At 42.4% G+C, this 27846-nt stretch overlaps 1 protein-coding gene across 4 annotated transcripts in view; it reads right to left on the bottom strand.

The window, feature by feature from the left end:
• Positions 1–27846, bottom strand: part of LOC139564705 (disks large-associated protein 4-like) — a 228772-nt gene that overhangs the window by 71724 nt on the left and 129202 nt on the right. For 3 of the 4 annotated variants that reach the window (XM_071384499.1, XM_071384483.1, XM_071384502.1), the window contains exons 3-4: positions 24938–25055; positions 5355–5403 (exon numbers count right to left, since the gene is read on the bottom strand). The gene's annotated coding sequence lies outside the window, so the exon portion shown is untranslated. The remainder of the gene's footprint in view (positions 1–5354; positions 5404–24937; positions 25056–27846) is intronic. The other variant, XM_071384492.1, reaches the window with a different exon arrangement.

Here is a 27846-nt window from a genome sequence, read left to right on the forward strand (position 1 = left end):
TAATCGTTTGTAACGCAGATTTCTAGAAAGCTATCACGTAGTAGAACTGCGTAAGTGTTGCTCTCCACTTTCTGGAGGACCGAGTCTTGAAATCAGTGGAATTAGAGTATGATAGCTAAGGAGATGGAGAAAATCCTGGTGTTTGATTGCTAATATGCAGACGGAGTCGAAAAGAGAACACACAGAAGGCTGTTGTATTAAACACCTGTACCTGGATTACATCTTCAAACTAAGGGCAACGATGGCATCCGCGACAGAGGGGGAGAAGCATGTTCATGATATCACTGCGACAACTGTCGATTGACGTAGCTGGTAAATTTGCTCTGGCTATCTACTCCGATTTCAGAGCATTCTCGTCTGAGTGTGCCAGAGTGGAGAATAACTTACACATGTACGAGCGCTCAATACCCGTTGAATGTGGCTGGTGTCAGTAAACGTTGGGGAAAAAAGTGTAATTACATTGTTGCCAGCAGCACAGTTGCAGTCACCAACGCTCTGGATAACATAAAAACAGCCTAACCAGCTCTGCTAGGGCGAGTACATTGTCAGAGTGAGCTGTTCTCACATTTGTGTCTGGAAGTAGCTAGCAAGCTAGCCAATGTTAGCCAGTTAGCTTGGGTGCTTGACTGCCATTGTGTGGTCAGAATGCTCGGATCAACCCTACTCATCGGCCAGAGCGTCCAGTTTGTGCTCTGAACGCTCCGAGAGCGAGATGCTCTGAATCTACGAATGGACAATCTGACAGCGCTCTGAATTTCCGAACGCCCAGACTCACTCTAGCATTCGAGATTACGAACACACCCGTAATATAAACCAGCCATCAGTCTTGACATCTTTGGTTGTTTAGTACATGGCCTCACATGTGAATCCTTAAAGAGATGGGTGGGGCTAAAGCTTAAGAGGTTGTGAATGATGCTGAGTGGGTGTAGACAAAGAAGAGCTCTCCAGTAGTTGTACCAAACATTAAAGGGCCATTTTCTTAAAAGTGAGGTTACAAGTTTATCAACTTTCAAAGCAAAATTACTTTCCCATTGTTCCTCAACTGCAGTGTAGGATATACTATTTTATAGCTCTGAGTCTCTACTTTTATCCAATTAAAAAACACAATTTCAAATTTTGCTGCACAAGATCGAATTGAGCCGGTCACAAATGCTTAGCCAATCCACAGCATCCAGGGGTTATGGTGGCCATTCTGACCTGGTCACATAACCTTGACCTTCCACAGGAACTTCCTGTTTGACAGGCGGGTCGGAGGTCACGTTCTGTGTTTCTTGTTTGGGCTATTCCAAATGGGCTGGCAGTGTGATAGTAGTGACAGTAGTGTGACCAGAGGACACAAGTTCAGGGTCCCCTGTCCTCTCAGAGAACTTGGTCAGTCCGTGTATCAATCCCCCTGTGATATCACCATACTGCCCTACCAAGCAAAAAGGCAGTAACTGCTCATTTGGTCAAAAATGAGTTAATGTAATTTTTGCAACATTAAAAACCGCCAAAACCGCCATAAGAACTCCAAAACCGCCATAAAAAAGCCAGACTATGGTTTGCAACTGCACATGGGGACATAGATTGTACTTTCTGGAGAAATGTCCTCTGGTCTGATGAAACAAAAATAGAACTGTTTGGCCATAATGACCATTGTTATGTTTGGAGGAAAAAGGGGGAGGCTTGCAAGCCGAAGAACACCATCCCAACCATGAAGCATGGGGGTGGCAGCATCATGTAGTGTGGGTGCTTTGCTGCAGGAGGGACTGGTGCACTTCACAAAATAGATGGCATCATGAGGTATGAAAATGATGTGGATATATTGAAGCAACATCTTAAGACATCAGTCAGGAAGTTAAAGCCTGGTCGCAAATGGGTCTTCCAAAAGGACAATGACCCCAAGCATACTTCCAAAGTTGTGGCAAAATGGCTTAAGGACAACAAAGTCAAGGTATTAGCCATCACAAAGCCCTGACCTCAATCCTATAGAAAATGTGTGGGCAGAACTGAAAAAGCATGTGCGAGCAAGGAGGCCTACAAACCTGAATCAGTTACACCAGCTCTGTCATGAGGAACGGGCCAAAATTCACCCAACTTATTATGGGAAGCTTGTGGAAGGCTACCAAAAACGTTTGACCCAAGTTAAACAATTTAACAGCAATGCTACCAAATACTAATTGAGTGTATGTAAACTTCTGACCCACTGGGAGTGTGATGAAAGAAATAAAATGTAAAATAAATCATTCTCTCTACTATTATTCTGACATTTCACATTCTTAAAACAAAGTGGTGATCCTAACTGACCTAAGACAAGGAATTTTTACTTAGATTAAATGTCAGGAATTGTGAAAAACTGAGTTAAAATGTATTTGGCTAAGATGTATGTAAACTTCCGACTTCAACTGTATATACACCCCCCCCCCCCCCCCCCCGCCACAGTTGTGTCATGTAGGCTGTATGTCCTTTGGGTGGTGGACCATTCTTGATACACACGGGAAACTGTTGAGCGTGAAAAACCCAGAAGCATTGCACTTCTCGACACAAACCGGTGTGCCTGGCACATACTACAATACCCTGTTCAAAGGCACTTCAATCTTATGTCTTGCCCATTCACCTTCTGAATGGCACACATACACAATCCATGTTTCAATTGTCTCAAGGCTTAAAAAAATCCTTCTTTAACCTGTCTCCTCCCCTTCATCTACACTGATTGAAGTGGATTTAACAAGTGACATCAATAAGGGATCGTAGCTTTCACCTTGTCAGTCTATGAAGGAGCAGATTTTCTTCAAGCTTTGTCATATACGGATGACATTGAGGATGCTACGCTAAGCTAGGCTATGGTTTACGTTTGGTTTAGGCGATGGACTAAATGTCCTGCAGTGTGAGCTAGTTAGCATTGTCTACATGTACACTGAGTATATCAAAAATCTTGATGTTACTCAGTTGAGGTACAAATGTGTTGTTTGTTTGTTGTTGTTTTTTATGGAAAGAATGATTCCATAATGAAGAAAAAGAGGAGAGAGAGCGAGAGGAGGGAGGGAGGAGAATTTGGAGCGATTGAAAGGGGAAGAAAGAGAAGTTCTGCGCTCTGATTCAGGGAAATTGCCTACTTCCCCGGTCGCGACAGCGGGGACAGACAAATACATCAATCACATCATTCTCTTTCTACTCCTCCCTTCCTCACTTCCATCCCCATTTGCGGAGCTGTTTTTATATTAAGGCCCCATTCAATTACTATGAATATGCATCCGTCCATCCACCCACCCATCCTTGCTCATTTAATGAAAGTAATCTAGGGATCAGTCATGACTGGATTGGTGAAAGCAGTGGACACCTCGCTTTCAGTGATTGAAGCATGTTAGACCTCTTCAAGGAAGGAAAACAGGAAGGATGCTTTTGAAAGGATTGGAACAGGGCCTCAAGTTGGGGGAGGGGGGGGTTACATAAGACGGACACAGTCAGACAGACCAGGCACACACAGCAACAAAAAGACTATCAATCAATCAAATTGATTTATAAAGCCCATCTTACATCAGCGGATGTCACAAAGTGCTGTACAGAAACCCAGCCTAAAACCCCAAACAGCAAGCAATGCATCTGTAGAAGCACTATATACTGTAGATTGTGGCAGACAAACACACATACGGTCAAATGGACAGAGAGATAGAAAGACTCAGATAAGATAAACGGAAAGGCACATTGACTGACTGACTGGATAGAAGGATGGATATGGGTGGGCCTCGGAGGTAATGTGTGATTAAAGCCTCTTCTTATCCCCTTACTACAGCAACATGGCTCGCAGGGGGACAACTCAGCATGAGATGGCCATTTGTGTGTGTGTGTGTGCTTGCTTGTGTGCGTGTGTATGTATACGCGTGTACGTATGCGTGTGTGTGTTTGTGTGCGTGTGTACATGCTGGAGCATGAAGCATAGATCAGCTTAAACATCAAAGAGAGACCGACATGGTCGTCTGTGAGGGAGAGACGGAGCAAGAGAAGAATGACGCATTGAATATGTTGTGGATGCAGCAGCATCTGAGTGTGAAAAGCAGTGGAGTGGAAAGGCAAAATCCCAACCAGAAATTGATACAGGGGTGAGTGGAGATGGATTCAATGTTTATGTGATCGTAACATTATGATGCGATAGTATAGGCTACTGTCAATAATTGTGGCAAGTTACCGCCATTAGTTCAAATACTGGACGGTATGTCTTTTGATAGCTGAGTTTATAATTCTGTATGAGACCTGGGTCAAATACACATCCATTACATCAAACACTTTTATATACTTTAGGTATGCTTGATTGAGGATGGTCAGCATTCAAAGGGGACATCGTTTGCACTTTTGGGAATATTCTATTGGTCCCATTGTACCGGGCAAGCTAAATCAAGGTCAGTTGTCCTGAAGTATTGAAATAATTGGTACTTGACCCAGGTCTTATGTCCCCGGACACCAACCAGACTCAATATTTGCACAACCTACACACACACACACACACACACACACACACACACACACACACACACACACACACACACACACACACACACACACACACACACACACACACACACACACACACACACACACACACACACACACACACACACACACACACACTTCCACCTATACACACCACAAACTACCATGGGCTGCGTCAGACCACGTACACATCCCAGCCATGCAACCTTGCACCACACACATACACAGTAGGAGAGCCACATCAAACTGACAAAATATGAAGCAGTCCTGAAATTGGATATAAGCCGGCACTGAAGCATTCATTTGATTATTACTTCAACTTTCAGACCAGGGCACTTTCTGGAGTGCTGATCTTGGATCAGATCATTGCCTTTCAGATCCTGATGAATTAAATGAATGGGACAGATAGGACCTGATCCCAGATCAGCCCTCCTACTCTGAGACGCTTTATGAATACAGACCTTGATCTTTTCACTTGAGGCTTGATTGAAAACGTCTGATGACACAGACTGAAATTCCAGGAGAACTTCAGAATACCCAGGAACCCAACCCGCAGGTGGCAGCTTAGCACAGGGGATTGATTTTCCTTGAACACTGGCATCAAAACCCTTCCTTACAAGGGACAGGGAAACAGGCCTGAGAGGTTAGGACTGAAAGCAGTGCCGCTCCTTGTAAGCAGCCCGGATCATCCATTTAGAATACTCTGCCTTTTCTCTCCTGGTATGGAGGATGACCAAAGCAAAGAAAGCTCCAATAATCAGAAAATGTTGACACTGGACTGTGTTTTAACTCTATTGATTTGCATTTGAAACGGTGTTCCTGTGATCTTCCATCAAGACATTCATTTCATAAATTTATTCATCCATTTATTCAACCCAGGTACTTACATTGGTTGCTCATTCTTCAGGAGCCAAGGTCTCGATAGAAAGGAGTTTCCTGTCAAAGAAACATATACAAATGATAGGCTTAGTAATTTAAAGGGAATAACCAATGTAACTTAGGTAAACGCTGTGCCAAATCCCAGAGTAACACACACACACACACACACACACACACACACACACACACACACACACACACACACACACACACACACACACACACACACACACACACACACACACACACACACACACACACACACACACACACACACCTGACTTCTTAGCCAGCATTGAGTTATGTAATCTGATCCTAGACCAGTCCTTAAGGCCTTCCCACACTGTATGTTGGATTCAGTGTTTTACGATTATTACATGTCACACTGCGCAACGTTACCAAATCACGATCTCGATATCAATCTGGCCAAATTTGTACGATTTGCTTCAGCTCTGCTGTCACATTCAGCCGACGTTGGCTAGGTCAACTGCAGCAGCAACGCAAGCCTCCCAAGTGAGTTCGGAAAAACTGAAAGTATGCATCTTAGAAACAGTTTGGACATAGAGACTTCATATGTCCAAACTCCGAATCAAACAGGCTTCCCAGAAATAACGTGGTAGAACGCTTATTTTGATTGGCGATCTTGTGCCTTTAAACAAGATTATTAGGGAAACCGTTCTTCTTGCAGAGTATGTGAATGTTTAGATCAAACTATTATATTCATCTGATTATTCACAATAATTGTATTACTGCGTGCATACTCAGTGCCCCGCTGTGTTCCTATTGGTCAGTAACCGGGATGGGAACGTAACACCAGCCACACTACACGATAAAGCCTAAATCTGACACTATCTGAACTTTGTCCGAGCCTATGACATATGAAGTACCACATAGTGGTACTTCATCGGCAGACTTAGACCGATATGTCCGTCAGTCATTTACGTCGGAAGAATTTGCCCAAAACGTGGATATTTTGTCTGGGACGGCAAAATCGTGGCATAAGACTGCTAAAATCATCTGTGTGGGCCTTTAGGGGCATCTTCTGCCCAGGAGGACCAAGCCAACAAGCCAAAGTAGCGGCATGCGATGCGGTTCCACCTTGTACTGTACCGTACTGTACTTCCCTGGGCTACTACTCATCTTTTTCCCGCTGTGCACCTGACAGCATAGAGGACAAAGGCACCGACTCGCTTCACAACATTTCAATAACATTCCCATCCTCATCCATATTAAAAGCCGTCGCGAAACAACTTATTCGTTTGTTAGGGGTTGTCAGAGCATTGGGTTATGGTTTTTGCTGGCTCAGATTCCTCTCAAGACCCAAATGACAACAGCAGCAAGGTGCTTCCACACCTGGGCTTGACCGGGACTTTGGGTGTACTGTGTGTTCTTATACATTATGCAAGAGTGTGTGTGTGTGTGTGTGTGTGTGTGTGTGTGTGTGTGTGTGTGTGTGTGTGTGTGTGTGTGTGTGTGTGTGTGTGTGTGTGTGTGTGTGTGTGTGTGTAGCCATGCACAAAGGATATGCCACAGCGGATAGAAGTGGAGGTAAGGGCACTGCAGCCTTAGTTAGTGTGTGTTTGTGTGTGTATGTGCATGCGTGGGTACGAGACTCTGACCACCATACACTGCTCACTGACCCTGAACTGACAAGTGTGTATTCATGTCAAACGCCATCACCCATAGAGAGAGAAAGAAACTCCTGAGCCAAGGGGATAACAAAGACTTATGGTATATTCATGACACTTTTCTCTTTTTTCGGGACAGAGCTTGGTGATTTGTGACTCCCTTTCTCCATCCTCATACAAAATATAGGATTTCTACTTCCAGTCCTTCAACAGTGACAGCAAGCGTCCATACTTTGAGCCTCTTGCCCTCTTCTCCACACCCACTTCGGCATGTGCCTTTTGAAAATCAAGAGAACCCGGTTTAATTCTTCAAACTGCATAGAACATCACTTTCTTCAAGACTCCGATGCTTTGTTCCTCCTTGCCCACTCTCACCTCACTTATACAACACACATAGAAGAGCATATTCTCCACTCCTTCATATGGAAAAGTATGAAATGTTTTATGCTTCGTTTCTTCCATCTCCCTCTCACAAACTTTTGTAGCCTGTCTTAGATTTTTTTGGGTAGAGCAGCACTTGATGCTCCTTGTACAAGTGCACATGCATGCACGCACACCCCCTCCGACATCACATACACACACACTCTAACGCCATCTCTGACAGAGACACTCTGAGGCAGCTCTCCCTGTGTAGTTGAAACATTAGCCTCTGCCCTCAGGCCACTGTAAGCTCTGCCCAAACGAGCCCGCCATGCACCAGAGCTGCCTTTGCTGGGACCTACTATGGGCCTGGATCAGGGAGCCCCAACAGGGCCTAACCATGTCCAAACCCCAGACTATAGTCCCAGAACAACCAGAGAGGGGCACTATAATTCGATGTTCCAAACTGAACTCCCTTTGCTAAGCTAACCCATGCCCAGTCAACTGGCTCCAACCCCAGTCTAAAGGCCCATAACCCAGCCCCAACTTGACCAAGCCCAAGCTTAGTCTACAGAACATTACACTGTACCTGTCCAACATAGTTAAGTAAAAAAAAAAGTTTGTTTATACACCAGCCCAAACCTGTATCAGAGACCCCATCTACCGTTTCTGGGTCGCTACTAGATATCAACGTGTTATAGCTGGTCAAACAAGGGTTAAATAATGATTCCTTAACACCCCAGCTTGCCAGTCCAAATCTGTAAGTATCATACAGTGTACCCAGCCCTATCTCACCCTCACCTTCCCAGGGTTCCTAGACTTCGACATACTGTACCTGGTCAAACAAGGGTTAAACAACAAAACCCCAGCCATACAGTAAGTCTCATACTGTATATCCCAGACCCTGATTTACCCGGGTTCCTAGACACCAACATACTGTGGTCAAAAAAGGAAACCTAAGTCCAAACCCTATCCATAAGTCTCATACTGTGTATCCCAGTCAAGCCTCAGCTTGCCCACCTTCCCTGGGTTCCTATTAACATACCTGGTCAAATAAGGGTTAAATAACTAACCATAACACCAAACCCTAGCCATACAGTGAGTATCATATTGTGTATCCCAGCCCCATCTCGCCCCCACCTTTCCTGGGTTCCTAGACATCCTTAGCAGGGCTGGATGGCTCAGCAGGAGAAATTCACAGCAGATGAGTCAGAGAGGGGAGCTAACTAAGCCAAGGGAAAACAGACCACAGCAGCAAAGACTGGAGAGGAGAAAATGCTTGTGTTAACAAGAAGTGCTGCTGTGTCTGACTCAACTTCTGTCTTGGTTCACAGTATGCACAAGTACTGAAATCTCATTTTACCTTTTTTGGTTTAAAAATGAATGTTTTGGCACTACATTCCTTGTCAGTTTTTGACCACAGCTAATTTACCACAGCTAAGCAAGTGGGAAAGTACCCTTGAACAATTAATTGATTCAAAAAGTAAGAAAAATTGCATTGGATGAATCTTTCTATTTCCGTTTCCATTCCGCACTCACACTTTTCCTTCAGTCTGATTTATTTCAAAACAACTGGTTGTCACAATTTCTATCAGAGTGAATTTCATATCCTCATAGCCCTCTATCGATTTAAAGCACTTAGTGTAACAATACAGGATCATTTTGATCATAATTAAATCATTTCCTTTACGGCAGCATTATGATTATTCAAACCAAATATGTTAATTGAGGGAATTAACGCGGCCATCGGCTCCAAGTGGATTAAATCCGATAATGATGGTTAATGATGATGGTTGACGATGTCATCCATTCTCATTCATCCACGATGTGCATCCTACACACTTACAGTTAGAAACTTTGTACCCATTTAAGGATGGCATGAAAATCATCTATTTGAGCTGTGGAGAAAGAGGAGGTCCATTGGATGTTCGACACGATACATTAGTGTCGGCTAAGTGGAGTTGAATTGGAGGAAGCAGACAAATTTATGGCAGTTTATGGAGTATGGCGGTTTAAGTAGAAGCATGGGGAGTAATGTTGAACAGAATTCACTCACTTCTTTTAGCCCACTGCAGAAGAATTTGAAAACATACAGGCACAACCACGCACACACACACACACACACACACACACACACACACACACACACACACACACACACACACACACACACACACACACACACACACACACACACACACACACACACACACACACACACACACACACACACACACACACACACACACACACACACACACACACACACACACACACACACACACTGTGGTTGTGGAGTGTGAAAATAAGAGCATTAGTAAGCAAATTGAGGCATCAGTGGGTGAAGGACTTTTTGATTCGGCTCTTCATTTAGGAAATGTATAATGAATGTCAACTCACTTTTGGGCATACATTTCTCTCCCAGAGTGAGCATGTGTTTGGGGTGGGAGTCCTCAGTAACGGTAAATGGCTTTACTGAGCAACAATAACAAATCAGCCGGGCGAGACAATCTGGACCCTCTCTTCCTAAAATGATCCTCCACCATTGTTGCAACCCCTATTACTAGTCTGTTCAAACTCTCGTATCGTCTGAGATTCCTAAAGATTGGAAAGCGGTTGCGATCATCCCCCTCTTCAAAGGGGAAGACACTCTAGACCCAAACTGTTACAGACCTATATCCATCCTGCCCTTCTAAAGTCTTCGAAAGCCAAGTGAACAAACAGATCACCGACCATTTAGAATCCCACCGTACCTTCTCCGCTATGCAATCTGGTTTCCGAGCTGGTCACGGGTGCGCCTCAGCCACGTTCAAGGTCCTAAACGATATCATAACCACCATCGATAAAAGACAGTACTGTGCAGCCGTCTTCATCGACCTGGCCAAGGCTTTCGACTCTGTCAATCACCGTATTCTTATCGGCAGACTCAACAGCCTTGGTTTCTCTAATGACTGCCTCGCCTGGTTCACTAACTACTTCTCACATAGAGTTCAGTGTGTCAAATCGGAGGGCCTGTTGTCCGGACCTTTGACAGTCTTTATGGGGGTGTCGCAGGGTTCAATTCTCGGGCCGACTCTTTTCTCTGTATATATCAATGATGTCTGTCACGTTCCTGACCTTATTTCCTTTGTTTAGTCTTTGTTTAGTTGGTCAGGACGTGAGCTGGGTGGGTATATTCTATGTTATGTGTTTCATTGGTTTAGGGTTGTCTAATTGGCCTGATATGGTTCTCAATCAGAGGCAGGTGTTTTACGTTGTCTCTGATTGGGAACCATATTAAGGTAGGCTGTTCTCACTGTTTGTTTGTGGGTGATTGTTCCTGTTCGTGCGTTATTTGTGTTTTATATATTCTCAAGTTCAGGACTGTAGCGTCGTTGGGTTTCGTTTTGTTTATTGTTTTGTTCGTCTTAAAAAAAGTATTCAAATAAATATGGATACATACCACGCTGCGATTTGGTCCTCCTCTCCTTCAACCAACGACGAGAGTCGTTACAATGTCGCTCTTGCTGCGGGTGATTCTTTGATCCACCTCAATGCAGACAACACCATTCTGTATACATCTGGCCCTTCTTTGGACACTGTGTTAACAAACCTCCAAACAAGCTTCAACGCCATACAACACTCCTTCCGTGGCCTCCAACTGCTCTTAAATGCTAGTAAAACGAAATGCATGCTCTTCAACCAATCGTTGCCCGCACCCGCCTGCCTGACTAGCATCACTACTCTGGACGGTTCTGACTTAGAATATGTGGACAACTATAAATACCTAGGTCTCTGGCTAGACTCTAAACTCTCCTTCCAGACTCACATTAAGCATCTCCAATCCAAAATTAAATCTAGAATCGGCGTCCTATTTCGAAACAAAGCCTCATTCACTCATGCTGCCAAAAATACTCTCATAAAAATGACTATCCTACCGATCCTTGACTTTGGCGATGTCATTTACAAAATAGCCTCCAACACTCTACTCAGCAAATTGGATACAGTCTATCACAGTGCCATCCGTTTTGTCACCAAAGCCCCATATACTACCCACCACTGCGACCTGTATGCTCTCGTTGGCTGGTCCTCGCTACATACTCGCTGCTAAACCCACTGGCTCCAGGTCATCTATAAGTCTTTGCTAGGTAAAGCTCCGCCTTATCTCAGCTCACTGGTCACCATAGCAACACCCACTCGTAGCACGCACTCCAGCAGGTATATTTCACTGGTCATCCCCAAAGCAAACTCCTCCTTTGGCCGCCTTTCCTTCCAGTTTTCTGCTGCCAATGACTGGAACGAATTGCAAAAATCACTGAAGTTGGAGACTTATACCTCCCTCACTAACTTTAAGCGTCAGCTGTCTGAACAGCTTACCGATCGCTGCAGCTGTACACAGCCCATCTGAAAATAGCCCATCCAACCAACTATCTACCTCATCCCCATATTTTGTTTTTGTTTTTCTGCTCTTTTTCACACCAGTATTTCTACTTGCACATCCTCATCTGCAGATGAGTTTTATATTTATGCGGTTGTACTTTTTTAAATGTAATTTTGTCTGCAAAATGGCTAAATTGTAATTACTTCACCACTATTGGGCTATTTATTGCCTTTCCTCCTTACTTCATTTGCACACACTGTATACAGATTTGTCTATTGTGTTATTGACCGTACGTTTGTTTGTGTGTAACTCTGTGTTGTTGTTTATGTCGCACTGCTGTGCTTGATCTTGGCCAGGTCGCAGTTGTAAATGAGAACTTGTTCTCAACTGGCCTACCTGGTTAAATAAAGGTGGGGGAAAAAACACAAAAAAAAAACAATGCATCTGTTGGAGGTTTTGCATGGGTGATTCCAACTGAGCGATGATAATTAAGTGCAGAGTTAATTTCAGAGCACGAACGTAGCCAAGGAAAATCTATGCAGCCATTTTGTCTGCAAAAAGCTCTCTTTCTCACAAGGATCTTCAAGAAAATGCGATCATTTTCAAACTTTCAGACTAAGATTTCTGATGTGTACTCAAACAGAAGTGTGCAGACATTAGCTCGCCGGAAAATCAATCAAACCAGGTGTCCATTTCCTGTTGAATGACGATGTTTTGTTATGAACAATCTACAGTAAACACACAGTTCTCCATTCATACCAATCCGACATTCCTACCATAACACCAGCAAGCATCCGACTTCTGACACCACATTTCACGTACTGGATAGATGGGTTGTGTGTCAGCAATGTGGCCATCTAACGTCTATGACCCTCTCATCTAATCTGTGTGTCTCTCTTTATTGCGCATCTGTCTTTCTCTCTGTGTGTGTGTGTGTGTGTGTGTGTGTGTGTGTGTGTGTGTGTGTGTGTGTGTGTGTGTGTGTGTGTGTGTGTGTGTGTGTGTGTGTGTGTGTGTGTGTGTGTGTGTGTGTGTGTGTGTGTGTGTGACCCAGGGTGTTTACAAAGTCTTAAGGCTTAAATGAGTTAGCTGAAAAACAGATAGCAGTCTGTTCATGTTTAACCCTAACCCTTCCTCCCCAGTACAAAAACACACACACACAAATATACACACATACACTGCTCCAAAAAATGTGTGCATTAATTCATGCACACAAACACACACGCAGACTATCCATGTCCCTCCTTGTGTAATCCGTGCCAAGCACAACTCTCGTTCCCAGAACTGGCAAAGTATTTTGTCATGTGGCCCTCTAACGTTATTAAATAGTGTATCTGCAGTGGAAGTAGAACTCACCATAATCCCAAACTCCATGGTTACATGATCAAAGCGACATCATTAAAGACCTCTCTGTCTGTTGCATTACGCACAAGTGCATAAGTTAAAGTCCACTGAAGTCTGCACCACTGTATCAGGTGACGAGGGCCGGTGTGGGTGCAGGTTTTTGCTCCATCCGAGCAATACACTTGATTCTATTGATCACCTAATCATGGTGTTCAATGAAGGCTTTTGATCAAAAGAGTCAGACAATATAAACACAAATGAGGTGGAGCTTTAGGGGTTGAACCCAATTTTGGTGTGGATTCACAGGGCAGCCGGAATAGATCTCTGAACCCACACAAGGTGGATCCCACTTCTGACACCACCGTAGCAAAGCTACTGGAATCAAAGCGAGGCAATGCTCCAAAGCCGAGCATGCTATAATTATGCTAATATAATTGAATGTTGGCATTCGTAGCTACAACTACTGGATTCGCTATGGTCACTATAGTACGGAACATACAGTATGTGCATATACAAGACAATGTTCTTCCCCCATAAAATAACATCCTTCATTTTTTCCCCATCACATTCAATATATTCTATTTCCCCTGCAGGTAACCATGTCTGAGCAGCATGTCTGACCTGTCTGAGCAGAAAGCTACCTAACAAATGCCTGATAGAATGTAGAACTACAGTAGAAGTGCTGTAGAAGCTAAAGGCAGTAAAAAGACAACACTGGGCGGCGATTCCGTAGATAAGTGGACTGTTAGAGTGACACTGGTGAACATAAAAACTCTTTATAAGCACAGGGGAGGGATTGATATGGACGTTAACAATAAAGTATGTCGTTTACCTCTTACCTGAGGTTGTACAATAATCCCATTCAAGCATTTCATGCCATGTTGTCTTTGTGGTTTATTCTCTCTCTCTCTCTCTCTCTCTCTCTCTCTCTCTCTCTCTCTCTCTCTCTCTCTCTCTCTCTCTCTCTCTCTCTCTCTCTCTCTCTCTCTCTCTCTCTCTCTCTCTCTCTCTCTCTCTCTCTCTCTCTCTCTCTCTCTCTCTCTCTCTCTCTCTCTCTAAATAGTCAATGTGTATGTATGTTGAATATGTTATTTCATGTATATACAGTATGTATGAGTTGGAGGCCGACAGCTAAATGTGTACTCTACAGTCAGAGACACCAGAAGACTAATGTGAACGCAACGAGGAGAAGAGATCTGGTCTAAATCCTAAACTAGTTCTCTATCTGCTCCATGACGTTTTTAGGACAGCATGTCCTGGACCCACCACCCAGAATACATTTATTTCAAAGAAACAAATAGCACATTCATGGCCCACACTCAAACCCCTTCGCAGAAGAACTTGAAGTCAAAATGAGAAAAGGAATAACTTGCGTTATGAGACAGATATAAAACAGGAATGTTTGTGTTTGGGGAGGATAGGCAACAAGAGGGAGTGAGAGCTCGTACAGGAACGGAATCAAAACTCGCTAGCACTGCTTAAAAACAAAGTTAGAGCGCAATTCCTCAAAAAACCAGCATTTTCAAAGACCTTTCTCCTGAGTATTGTACAGCACAGCCTGAAAAAGTATAACTCGATTACTCGGGAACGGTGTGTGTGTTAGCTGTTTGAGCCTGCCTCTCTGTATTGGTCCTTTGAACTTCCTCATTGCTGAGCGAGGAGGCAGAGGGTTATTTAGCTGAGCGAAAGAGGGAGCCGGAGATACAAAAGAAGGCAAACACTGGCTCATTAGGGCTCCAAAGTCTTGCTTCGAGAAACAGAACGTGTGATACAAAACCCTCTCTAACCGCGTATGGCAAGCCAAAGTCGGGAACACACACTTAGAACTTTAATGAGTTGCTCTGCGTACAGAAATAAAGAACTGAGTAACTGAACAGACTGGGGGGGGATGAAGTGTTTACGCTAGACTGGTTCAATTGGTTGTTTAAATTGCAAGGCCAACCTTTCAGTCCACCAAGTCTCTCTATTCTATATGTATTCAGACTAAATCAGATCAACCATTAGACGTGTTCACCTGAGTTGGGCGGATATACTTCAGACTCAAAGAATATTGTTTGTCTATGTCGCTCTTGACGGCCGCTGTTAAGAATTAAGGCCCAGTTACACTCAAGGATTCTCTTCAATCCTGAGAGAGCTATTGAAATTGAGTAATTGTGTGTGTGTGTGTGTTTGTGTGTATCTTGTGTTTGTGTCTGTGTGTGTGCGCTTGTGCGTCTGTTGAGTGAGTAAATATTCTACGTGTCAGATTATTCCTCATTGTATTTATTTGTAATTATTTGATGGAGACAAAAACATGAACCATTCATTACTTAGTTGTTATGACATGGAGAAGCTATGAGAAGGTCAGATGAGATACACAGACTCTAAATAAATCCACTCCCACAGCAATTCGGTATAAAGCTGCCCAAACCGTGCATTGTTTTACACACACACACACACACACACACACACACACACACACACACACACACACACACACACACACACACACACACACACACACACACACACACACACACACACACACACACACACACACACACACGCACACACGCACACACGCACACACGCACACACGCACACACGCACACGTACTGCCTTCTGCTGCATCATAGGGTTAAAGATAGGGTTAAACCAGATGAAAGTTATACACACACTGGACAGCAGAGATGGCTGGAGTCTAGAGGCACCTGTACTGTATGCCTCACATTAACACTAGAAAAGCCAGGCCTCGAGGGACCCCACTTTGATTTTGACTCAGGATTTTGACTCACACATTCTAACAGTCTAATAAATACATTGCATATATGCTATCAGAAAATCCTTGAACTGTGTTTATGAAGGTCTTCGGTGAAAAAAAAAATTAAAATCAAAAAAAAAATTGCCTACAGTAACATAAAATATCTAGTTATTCTTGGAAAAAGTTATATTTTGAAAACCTCCCGTTAACACCAGGGAAGGGAGGGGGGAGCAGCCAAACAATGTCATTTTACTACATATTAAATATTGTATTGGCAATAATAGGCAAAGGCACAAAATGTATTACCCTGGAAGTTGGAGGGAAAGCAGAGAGGCAGACGGACAGACGGACAGACGTACAGACAGCAGTCTGAATTATTTTAATGCTGACAAGAGCAGCTATACCTGAATGGTACACAGCCTGAGGCCTGTTCTTGCCCTTATGTAACGTGGGCAGTGGAACAACAGGTACATCTCCCAGTTACGCTCTGTGGCCTCTTGGGAGACGTTTGAGACAGTCAAGTACGAAGTCACCACCACACAGGAACGTGTTTCCCCCTGCCAGTTTGGGAGCAAGGCTGTTACTGTGAATGGTGTCATAAACGGACCGTTTGTATATCTCGCATCCTGCGCGGGACCAACTATCAGGCCTTCCAGTATAGCATTCCAAGTCAGTGTCCACTCTAGCCCTCACCCCTTTCAGTATAGCATTCCAAGTCAGTGTCCACTCTAGCCCTCACCCCTTTCAGTATAGCATTCCAAGTCAGTGTCCACTCTAGCCCTCACCCCTTTCAGTATAGCATTCCAAGTCAGTGTCCACTCTAGCCCTCACCCCTTTCAGTATAGCATTCCAAGTCAGTGTCCACTATAGCCCTCACCCCTTTCAGTATAGCATTCCAAGTCAGTGTCCACTATAGTCCTCACCCCTTTCAGTATAGCATTCCAAGTCAGTGTCCACTCTAGCCCTCACCCCTTTCAGTATAGCATTCCAAGTCAGTGTCCACTATAGCCCTCACCTTTCAGTATAGCATTCCAAGTCAGTGTCCACTATAGCCCTCACCCCTTTCAGTATAGCATTCCAAGTCAGTGTCCACTCTAGCCCTCACCCCTTTCAGTATAGCATTCCAAGTCAGTGTCCACTATAGCCCTCACCCCTTTCAGTATAGCATTCCAAGTCAGTGTCCACTATAGCCCTCACCCCAATGCCCCGGTTGCCCTGTTGAGGGGATTAAACTGGTCTCACTAGACACACAAGAGGACTGCGGGATGGTTTCTCATGGTGACGGCCCACATCCCAGAAGCGTCACCGTGGTGATGGCAAGCCAGGGGCGCTACCGTTCATGCGCCAGCTGTTCTGATCTCTGCCGTGGGGTGTTTCGTATTAACGTAATTATCTCGGGCCGGGCCCACAATACTCCAACACCAGCGTGTGGTCTCTAATCGTCAATTATTGTGGTGTGTAGCCGCCTTTGTGTGAGCCGAGCTACAGTCGCCATTATTACGGCCTCTCCTTCCTAAATGGCAGCTGCTGAAAACACTGGAGGCACTTAAGTCCCAAACATTAGGCTTCCTAAGACCTGTGGGAGACATAAATATGTGTAAACCGAATTAGTCACTTTCAATTATGGCGTGGAGTAACACTTAGACCTCGAGGAGCACATCAATTATCGCACAGACCTCAAATCGAATCAAATCGAACGATATCTGTCACATACACGTGTTTTGCGGATGTTATTGCGGGTGTTAGCGAAATGCTTGTGCTTCTAGCTTCAACAGTGCAGCAATATCTAACAAGTAATATCTTACAATTTCACAACACATACCTAATACACACAAATCTGTCTAAATATCGCTGACGGTCCCAACAATGTAGTTCTGGTCATGAATCTCAATACAACATTATTTTTATTCAGCCCAGGCAGCTGGAGCTCGCATCAGAAACCATTCCTCACTTCCCTTTACTGGAATGATATCTTTAGCATCAAATATAGTGTCAACTCACTCCTAATTTCACTCCTAAAATAGGCTGCAGCCTGTGACTTCTTAGGTTAAAGGAGGTAAATAGACAAAGATAAATAATGATCTCCACCAAAACAAACAACGCGAGTGGGCCGCAGACCGAAACCAGACATCCCAGATTATTATTTTATTATTTTATTTGTCAGGGACCATGTACAACATGCCACTGCACCAAATATAGCTAGATGGCTCATTTTCATCTGTAGTCCCTGGGAATCAAATATATGGATGGTTGTCAGTGGATTGGATTTGCAGGGTGGATTGGATTTGCACGGTGGATTGGATCTGATAGAGGGAAAAAAAGATGGAGGGATGAAATCCAAACCGCCCCATCTCCGAGGTGAGTGGCAGCACTGTTTGATATCTCTAGGGATCTGCTTAGAGGGGGGCCGTTTCCTCACGCTAGACAGCGCGCTGTGGGGCTGCTGGAAAGTGGGACAAGAACAGACTGATCTACCGTGAAAGCCTATGGGACCACCAAGCACACAGACTACTTGGAGAGAAATCACATTTGATTATCAGTTTTGACGTGCCCATTGTAGCTGCATCTACTGCAGAGGATTTCAGCCTAGTTGTGTTTTTTTGGCATCTAACTTCTGTTTTTTAGAGGCCTTAATGTGGTACAGGGGCCTTTGGGTATGCTCACCTATAATGAGATAACCATAAGGGCGACATTATACTCTTCAGGGACATTTGGTGTCCGAAGGGATACAATGTTAAAAAGCGCTGCCCTTTCTTTGACCTAAAATACCCATTTAAGCACATTTTTGTCCTTCTTTCAAAGAGACAGCTTAAAGTAATCACATAGAACACATGGCCAAGCATAGGAAGCAGGAGGACAGAAGGGTAGAGAACGAGCCAGAAAGTACAATAGTGCGCGGGTGTGTTTTCCCTGGCATAATATGGATCCTGATTATCCAAACACACCATTACAATCTGCTCCACTTCTTCCCCAGAACAGGCTGAAGTAGACATCTGGACTGCTCCTCGAGTGCTAGCGCTAATGCTAACATCTGCCTAAGCATTACTGCAACAAGGTTGTTTGAATAAGACGTGGGGCAATGTCAACACGCAGGTGTTCGTCAAGAAGAACATGCAATTACAGTACCCTGGAAATGGATCTAATCACTTAATTTGCCTGTACTGTTTCCCTAAACTGAGGGGGAAAAACTTGAGCAGGGTGTGGATTGGTTTTTGAATTGATGCCTTTAGGGTTGTAGCATGACTCGTATTGGGCAGTTAAAAACCTCTAAAAGTCTAAGCTGTTGGGGGGGCAGGGGGTGTACTAAGCTAACATATGGAATTGTTTTAAGATAGTCATACAATGGATCATTTAGCTATTTGATTTAGAATTTTAGGACTCCTTTAGGTATAAAATATACATATTTACTACTATAGCCCATAGAAATCCATAGAATAACACATTCATAAATGGCAAAAAAGACAATCAAAGGAGTAAGGTTTTGATGTGTCTGTCCTATATCTAGGAGATATAAGTTTAGGGAAAATTCTATATTTTTGGTCACATTTAACCTCTTATTTTTTGGGGGCACAAAACTACCTCCATTCTTCCATTTTGTTTGTATGGGTTACCTTCACTTGTGGGGGTTGTAGAGCAAAATGGAGATGGACACCACAGCCGATTTCGTGAGAAAAATTTGGGGATGTCTCATGGTCTGACAAACACTGCTGTAGCTCTACTGCAGAGGCGGAAAGCCGACATACAGTAGGCGGATGCGGTGGATTGAGAAACAGCCAATGCTACAAAAAAAGAAAAGATATCTCGATCTTAAACGGACACATTTTGATGGGGATTTTTATATTAAACACATGTGCGTCAATAGACTCTTAGGGATTATTAATCAGGGGGAATGAATGCAGTTTTGTAGTGGATGAGAAACACTCTTGTGTTTATTGCGACCTGAGTCAATTGGGAAGAGGTCTGAGCTAAATGAGTGAACAAACCTAGACTTGATTAAAGTCTGAAAGGGATTGCATCCCAAATGGCACCCAATCCCCTATATAGTGCACTACTTTATATCAGAGCCCTATGGGAATAGGGTGCCTTTTGGGATGCAGCCTCTATTTCATCAGCAGGGGGGGATTGTTACAGTGGTTCTTCCTTTAAAAGTTGCGTCAAGCGAAGTTATTGAAATGACATGGCGCCGTAGGCCTAAGAGTCAAAGGGAGCCTTGAATAGAACATATAATATATGGGATTGATTTTTAGAAATGTAGCTTGATTCATTTGATGAATATTATGGTTTTTCCATTCCAAGAAAAAAACGAAAATGCATTTGTTACTGTAGCTGTTTTAGTGTAACTTTCTTATTGGCATAAAGGCCTACTTAAATATACAGTACATCAATCAATCACTTAGTAATTTGTGCATGTCATCACACAGCATACAAGTCATCCATGTCTTTAAATACAGTCAAGCATTTTAGTTATAAAAAAAAATAACAAAGTGAGCCTTGATTAATTTTACAATCACGGCTAAAGCGATTTAATTAAGGGTTTCAGTTAGGAAAATATGGCTCTGTACAACGTGACCGGTGCGGAGTAGGCCTAGGCTCCTAAGTGACTGCGAGTGAAGAGCAAAATAATCCTTACATTTACACATCAAAAATCTTATTGATTTATAAAGACCAGTCCCCATGCTCTGTCATTCAGTTTATATTTATTCCCTATTGTCCTGCTGATAGTTGAAATAAACATCTGTAAGTAGGGATCATAGCAGGTATGTTTTGCACACTCAGTGTATATATTTTTGGGAAATTCACACACATATAAAAAACATTTTTAGACAGTGTGCAGATTATATTGAAAGGTTGATTTTGAATAGCATTTGTGTATGTCAAGCGTACTTTTTGTTGGCCAATTTCATCTTACATGCACAATTACACGTTTCTTAGAAACAAGGAGAAACAGCTTTCCTAGAAAAAGGGGAATGTGTGCTATCAGTATCATTAGGTATTTCCAGAAAAGCTTGGAAGCGAGGAAAAATCAGATGGAGAAAAACTTCGGAGCAAATAATACAGACAATACAGACTGGTGCAAAAGAAATGTATGATTGTGGTGATTCCTGTGAATGTATGACCGTGGATTCAAGTTAGGTTTACAGTAATCCTCAACCTGACAGTTGTTGTCCAGTGGCTACTGCCAAGAGACCAGGCCTTAGGATCAGAATACTAAATAGTTTCAACAAAGTGTAGAGAGAGATCTGGGGCTGGGGGTATAACATTCAAAAGGCTATATGAATCCTTTTCCCTTGCAGAAATAGTCTATTTCTCAATGGCAGGCCGCTCTCTCTGAAAGTTCTAATACATTGGCAGACTCATAGAGAGATGCTTAGCTGGGCTCTGTCATACGTGGGAGCTCAACCTCTTTCCGCTAAAGGCATTGGGCACTTTGTTGAGATGCTTCATGGGAAAGTGGTTCTATCAGGGCCTGTATTCAAAACTAGTCTCGGAATAGTACTGATCTAGCATCTGGTTTGGCCTATAGATGATAATGAATAAGATGACATGGTCCTAGATCAGTTTGTGGTTATGGTCCCGGGGCTCCATGTTCCAGAATGCTCTTGTCTATTTCTATTGGAACACAGTGTAAATGTGCAACCTGGACTCAGGGATAGACATAACATAGCAAACATAAATCTGTCTCCCTGCATTAAGTATGATATGTTAAATTTCATATGGTATGTATTAATTTGTGTATGTCCATCATCCATTTCGTATGATATGTTATGAATTACAATTTGTATGATATGTTACGAATTGCAATTTGTATGATATGTTAGGAATTTGCTAAACATATGATATGTTACGAATTCCACTTTGTTGTTGCTAACGTTAGCTAGATGGTTGACGTTAGCTAGGCAAGGGGTTAGGGGTTAAGGTTAGGGTTAGGAGTTAGGGGTTAAGGTTAGGGTTAGGGGAAGGGTTAGCTAACCTGCTAAGTATTTGCAAAAAAGCTAAAAAGTAGTAAGTAGTTGCAAAATTGCTAATTTAATTAAAATGCTAAAGTAGTCCGTGATGTTTTTCAAACACGCAACCTTTATTTAATACGCCCACCCATCCACCCCGACCAACCTCCAACCTTTAGTTTTTGACTTAAAAACCTTTTGTCTATTGTAACATACACATTTTAGTGTCACAGATTTACATTTACTGTGTTACGCCTAATCTTTGAGGCCAGGCTGAAATGTGTCATCATTTCGGCTCTGGCATATTATCTCCTGTCTGTCCCCATGTGTGAATATAACTGACACTCCACTTTCTTCAGTGTATGACTCAGCTGGTGATTTGGTGGCAGCTTTGAGAGATCATTGAGTTTGTGACAAGATGATTCACATGGCTGTTGCCATTGCTGGCAATTAAGAATTCAACTTTTTTTCCTCACTTTTCCAAAAATATAATCTGCTGATCCACAAACTCAGTGTTGCGTGTCAGAATATATTCCTTTCCTGAATTCAATATAGAACAACTACATAAGACTATTTTTGGATTATCCAAAATAATCCAACAAGTGCACATCTCATTGGAGATTTTAGCATGTAAATGTTGGTGGGGCCAAAAAAATAAACAGTTGGATGCATGCCAGCAAAGCCACTACACAACACAACACTAAACAATACATTACCTGCATTATAACGGTGACAAAGGTGCCCACAAACCTACAGAGTCCCAACAGCAGTCCCAACACCTTACCACTGCTACACCGGGCTATCAGCGGAGCCTTGTCTGGCAGCGAAACAGTTCATTCAGCCTCATTTACTGCCTTTAAAAAAAACATAGCTGATATGGCTGACTTGCTTAAAAACCTGTTGAGGATAGAGGGCGCTATTTTCACTTTGGGGAAAAATCGTGCCCAATTTAAACGGCCTCGTACTCTATTCTTGCTCGTACAATATGCATATTATTATTACTATTGGATAGAAAACACTCTCAAGTTTCTAAAACCATTTGAATTATATCTGTGAGTAAAACAGAACTCATTTTGCAGCAAACTTCCTGTCAGAAAGTGAAAAATCTGAAATCGAGGCTCTGTTCCAGGGCCTCCCTATCAATTTGCTTGAAATATATGACTATACATGCACTTCATACGCCTTCCACTAGATGTCAATAGGCTGTGAGAGGTGAAATGGGGTTTCTAGGTATTTCTATGGTCAAAAGAGAGAGCTTGGAATGACATGACCCCGAATTCCTTTGTTCAGGAAGACGCATAAAGGTCATCAGTATTGGCTTCTGAAAAGCATTCGCTATAGACGTCTAATATCTCCGGCTTTGATTTTATTTGATAAATGTGATAATATCATCGTAAAGTATGTTTTTTCAATATAGTTGAATCAGATTATTGATTTTTTTTCGGGAGTTTTGGCGTGTTCCGTTCTCTGCGTTTGTTCACGAAGGAGAGCTTAGCGCCACTTGGCTAGTTTTGCTTGCTAAATCGAGAGGGAAAACAACGATTGTTCTGGACAAAGGACCCCTTGTACAACATTCTGATGGAAGATCATCAAAAGTAGGACCCATTTATGATGTTATTTCATATATCTGTCGAACATGTTTACTATTAGTTTGCGCCCAGATTTTGGGCGCTCTCTCGCTATAACGTAAGCTGCATGTCGTACTGAAGTTATTTTTAGAATTCTAACACGGCGATTGCATTAATAACTAGTGTATCTATCATTTCCTATACAACATGTATTTTTTTGTAAAGTTTATGAATAGTTATTTGGTCAGAATAGGTGAGTGTCAGAAATATATCCGGACATTCTGGGAAAAAGAAGCTAAGTTTTCTCAATGTATAACCACGGATTTCAGCTCTAAATATGCACATTTTCGAACAAACCATATATGTATTGTGTAATATGATGTTATAGGACTGTCATCTGATGAAGTTTATGAAGGTTAGTGAAATAATTAATATCTTTTGCTGGTTTTGTCGCTATCAATACTGTTGCCATGAATCAATGCTGTTGTGTGGTAGGCTATTGTAGTAAGCTAATATAATGCTATATTGTGTTTTCGCTGTAAAACACTTAAAAAATCGGAAATATTGGCTGGATTCACAAGATGTTTGTCTTTCATTTGCTGTACACCATGCATTTTTCAGAAATGTTTTATGATGAGTATTTAGGTATTTCACGTTGGTCTCTATAATTACTCTGGCTGCTTCGGTGCTATTTGTGATGGTAGCTGTGATGGTAGCTGCAATGTAAAACTGATTTATACCTCAAATATGCACATTTTTCGAACAAAACATAGATTTATTGTATAACATGTTATAAGACTGTCATCTGATGAAGTTGTTTCTTGGTTAGTTTGGTTGGTTCTTGGTTAGTTTGGTTGGTTATGTGCAAGCTACCTGTGCTGTGAAAAATGTCTGTGCTTTTTTGTATTTGGTGGTGAGCTAACATAAATATACGTGGTGTTTTCGCTGTAAAACATTTAAAAAATCGGACATGTTGACTGGATTCACAAGATGTTTATCTTTCATTTGCTGTATTGGACTTGTTAATGTGTGAAAGTTAAATATTTCCCAATTTTTGGGGGGGAATTTCGTGCTCTGCCTTTTCAGTGGAATGTGGGAGGAGTTCCGCTAGCGGAACTCCGGGGCTAGACAGGTTAAACAAATGTGGTTTCTACTGACAATTGAGATGTACAAAGTATGGCATAAGGGGGATGACAAGCAGATAAGAGGCAATCCGTAATTTCAATTAAGACATCAATGAGCGAGCTAGGACGGACGTAGTCAATATAACCATTTGTTTAGCACTTTTGAAACATACAGCAACAGAATTCAGAACATGGGCCGTTCTTACAGTGTTCTCCCTGTACACCAAGTCCGAACCGTAGGATAAATAAAGGGGGCATATAAGCACACAATGAAAGTTCTTACAACATTTGATGATTACATTTCTCTAAAACAGATTATAGCCTACATGTGCACCACCAAGTCAGAACAATAGGCAAAATTAAGAAGAGTAAATAGACCAAATTATTAGGGTGAGGCACATGGGCTACTAACAGCTTACTACACAACATGCACTTAGTATTACTTTCTTAGCTACAGTATACATATCTCCCTGGCATATTACATCATTTATGCAGCAGCATACAAGACATTTTTGGACTCACCTTGTTATGCTGTGCTCACTTGAACAGGAAGGTGGCGCGGCGGTCCTTCGTGGGCAAATTTTGTCATCAAAGTCTGGCATTCTCTGGATTTATGGTGTTTTCAAGACAACTGGGAACTCTGAAAAAAAAACAAGGTCGAATCATGATGATGTCATTGATCTTCATGTCATAGCTCTAAAAAGAGGCCAGAGTTCCCAGCTTCCGAGTTGGATGACCGTTCAAAACGTATTTCCCAGTCAGAGCTAATTTTTCCAGAATTCCCAATTGTCTTGAACTCAATGAAGTCAAGTTTTTGCAGGTCCGAATTAACAGTTGTTTTGTGCGCGGCACAATTCATGCTTCATTGACAGCATGGCCAATGTTGAATGTTTATCATTTTAAACTAGGAAAAGAGCCCCTTAAGCCCTGATTCCTTTCAAACCACTCATTGTTGAATTTGCGATTTCCAACTTGTTGCGTAATGTTAATGTCCAATGGCCGATGAGCACCGATAATTTCTCTTCATTATTTATCTTCATATGACAAGGATTACATAGGATTTTCCAGGAGATTGTCGACTTGATTCATGATGATGACTGCTAGATAAGATTTTGAAAGTATGATGCTCAGCGATACACAAATTGGCTTTTAGTAACTAACTAAATAATCACACAGAATTACATAAACACACACAGGATAGATTATGCATTGATTACTACATAATGCAATGAACAGTCCCTAGTGGACTAACCTGATATGACGACTTGTTACACAATGAAAGGGGGGGGGGAGAAAGAGCAGGAGAAGGAGAGACAAAGGAATTAAACTATCGTACATACAGTTGAATAATACGCTCATCATAAATATGGATATTTAACACCCTAACAACCGCTCATTCGGATTTAGAAATGTAATGTACATATTTACGCTTGTATGTCTTTGTCGTCTCGCACTGTTGAAATCACTCGATCAGTCTGTGGAGAGTAGTTCGACAGAAATCTCTGGGTGTGTAAGTCTCTGGTTGTCCACCAGAGGTCACAATGTACTTAGTAATTGTGGTAGTAGGCTTTCTTTGTTCTGGAAGTGTTCATTAGCCTGGATCCATCAGAGTACCACATGATGGTGGGAGGGAAATGTTCTTTCCGTCTTGTCTTCGTTAGATTGGATCAATCAAAAGTAGAAACGCAGTGGTCCTCGGTCGAGTTTACTAGACTAAAGTACTTCAACAGCTGCAGACTGAATGTTCCAATGTAGTCTTTATCTTCTTAACTCGAGAGTTTGAGTCTTACCATTTTCTGGTCTGGTAGAGTCTAACCATTCGTTGCGTCCGGCTCAACACCATCCGTATACTGGTCTCAATGGTTGATTATTCAGGGTACAGCTAGAACCATTTTACACGCCAGTAGCAACCTGGCAATGTACTGGTCTACAGAGATTTTCTTCCTCTCTGTTGAAAGTTTCAGAGTTTCTAACCATTTCGTACCGTTCAACTCACGCTATCGGCCACGCTGGTATAGTATGTTAATTCTCCAGTGAGTCCTTTTAAACACTCGCATTGGAGGGCGGTTTCATCACGTTGCCGCCATGTCTGTGCTCACGTGGGCATGATTCCTGACATGGCAAAAGTCTATATGAAAAACAACTATCTCATTTAGAAGGCTAAAATCACATTTCATCTTCTCACAAATATTTTTATATTTAATCATATAAGTTTTACAACATTTAGATGTAAACCTGAGCCCTTGAATATGTACAACGTCATAACGATATCACAAAACAACAACTGATTTGATATCATTATTGTTTAAGTCCCACCAACCATTTCCCACATTATTTATGTTAGAAATATTGTTTCAATGTCCAACCTTTTGATGTTACAGTGCTGCAACATCTCTCTCTGTTGTAACAAGGGGATTTTTAACACTCATTTCTGCAGAGTGGGAGAGAGAGTTCCTGCAAGGTATTTACGATCGGCATAAAACTGGCTAACTCCCACAGGAGGGGGGGGGGGGGGGGTCTTGAAACCTTTGGATAGCCGGCACCTTTGATCTCCATCATGATAGCTGAATCCCCCGCATGTTGGAGCTGCCTTACTCAAGAAAACAAAAATGAGACCATGTTTGTATGCGACTTTATTAACTCAATACACTACCGTTCAAAAGTTTGGGGTCATTTAGAAATGTCCTTGTTTTTGAAAGAAAAGCAATTTTTTTGTCCATTAAAATAACATCAAATTGATCAGAAATACAGTGTAGACATTGTTAATGTTGTAAATGACTATTGTAGCTAGAAACGGCAGAATGTTTATGGAATATCTACATAGGCGTACAGAGGCCCATTATCAGCAACCATCATTCCTGTGTTCCAATGGCATGTTGTGTTAGCTAATCCAAGTTTATCATTTTAAAAGACTAATTGATCATTAGAAAACCCTTCTGCAATTATGTTAGCACAGCTGAAAACCGTTTGTTTTGATTAAAGAAGAAATACAACTGGCCTTCTTTAGACTAGTTGAGTATCTGGAGCATCAGCATTTGTGGGTTCGATTACAGGCTCAAAATGACCTGTTCTGAAATATGAAGGCTATTCCATGTGAGAAATTGCCAAGAAACTGAAGATCTCGTACAATGTTGTGTATTACTCCCTTCACAGGACAGCGCAAACTGGCTCTAACCTGAATAGAAAGAGGGGTAGGAGGCCCCGGTGCACAACTGAGCAAGAGGACAAGTACATTAGAGTGTCTAGTTTGAGAAACAAACGCCTCACAAGTCCTCAACTGGGAGCTTCATTAAATTGTACCTGCAAAACACCAGTCTCAATGTCAACAGTGAAGAGGTGACTCTGGGATGCTGGCCTTCAAGGCAGAGTTGCAAAGAAAATCTTCTTTAATCAGGACAACAGTTTTCAGCTGTGGCAACATAATTGCAAAA

This window comes from Salvelinus alpinus, chromosome 2 (genome assembly GCF_045679555.1).
Source record: "Salvelinus alpinus chromosome 2, SLU_Salpinus.1, whole genome shotgun sequence".
Taxonomy (NCBI): domain Eukaryota; kingdom Metazoa; phylum Chordata; class Actinopteri; order Salmoniformes; family Salmonidae; genus Salvelinus; species Salvelinus alpinus.